A 1,526-nucleotide genomic window follows, 5' to 3' on the forward strand; every position below is an offset into this window, starting at 1 on the left:
AGTGTTGGAGAGAGGGCAGAGCCAGCAGTGGCACCAGGACATGCAGCTAAGATTCCGGATGAAACATTTCATGGGCTGCTTAGTGAGAAGCAACCCTTCGCCCTTAGAGTCACCCCGAGTGAGCTGCCTGCCACGAGCACCCCCCCCAAATTCCTGCTGCCCCGTCTCCTCTCAAAAGCCAGGCCCAAGAGGGCTGAGGGAGCCCACAGCACAGCCCATCTGTCCCCTCTCTTCACGGCCTTTGTGGGACCTGACCTGGCCCATGTCATCAGCCCAGGTCAGAGTTCTGGGTGAGCCCTCAGCACAGTGTCCTGCAGGCCTGCTGTCATGTACCCAGTCCCCCACCACTAGCCTGACCCCCGTTGTCGCCCACAGCCTTCACAGTGACCAGCTCCCCAGCCAACAGGCTCCCTTTCATTCAACCATCTCAGTACTTACGGCAGCACTATGGCTCTCTCCTCGGCAGGGAAGGGCCCCCAGTGTGGCATTTCAGCCTCCTCAGAACCTCCCATTGCTCGATGTATCACCCACATGTATGTTGCATGTGCATCTGTCCCAAGGAATCACGTGTGCCCCAAGGATGGGGTACAGTCGGATAAATGTCTCTTGTGTCTGCTCACAGGGCAGATTCTCCAAGGTCAGCTTCTGAATCTGAAATGGCTGTACCTTCGGAGATAGTTCTGGAGGAGAGTTTGAAATAAAGCCCACTCTTTGTCACGTGCATCCCTCCACAGCTGTAGATGCCCTTGGGAGCCCAGCCCCTGGAAATCTTGTCAATTTTGTCCAGAAAGCAGGAGAGGATTCGAAAAGCTTTCCTAGTTGGTAATGAGGCTGCGGCAACACGGCCCTAAAATGTGGAGGTGGGTTTCACGGAGCAGTTTCTTTCTCCTGCATTTGAAAGTTCAAAGCTGTGTCCCGTCAACTGGACAGCCCTCCCTGCAAGGTGACTGGCAGACCCAAGCTCCTTCTGTCTGCAGCTCCAGCATCCTCAAGGGCCCTCAGCCTGAGGAAGAACAGAGGGGTGGCAGGAACACTGGGCCCTGGAAGTGACAGAGTCCCCGCTCAAGTCTGATGGGTAAGAACCAGCTCCACGGCATGGGGGATGTGAGGGGACCTGTGTACATTGTCCTCTTGAAACAGAGCAGGACCCTATGGTCCTTCCCCCACCATGTCCTCCACCTGCGTTTTGTCTGTGGGAAAACTTTAGTCAAAGAATAAGTTTAATCAGAGAAGTGAGAACATACAGGAGCAAAGGAAAACAATCAAATGGGACAAAGCAATAATAGTTTAGTCAGTAGGCAAAGTCAAGGACCTTTAGTTCCTCCTCAAGGGCTATACATCTTATTCTGAGCCGTATCCTGTGAGCTGTTTTACAGGTACTAAAACCCCACCAGGTGGAAGAAGTTAACTACGTGATGACCAGGCTGTAGCCGTGACATAATCTGCCACAATTCTGAGAACTGGCCTCAGAGAAATGGGAACAGACCGACCCTGGAACTGAATACCCACTGTGCTTAAAACAATCA

The sequence above is a fragment of the Delphinus delphis genome, chromosome 1 (assembly GCF_949987515.2).
Source record: "Delphinus delphis chromosome 1, mDelDel1.2, whole genome shotgun sequence".
Classification (NCBI taxonomy): Eukaryota; Metazoa; Chordata; class Mammalia; order Artiodactyla; family Delphinidae; genus Delphinus; species Delphinus delphis.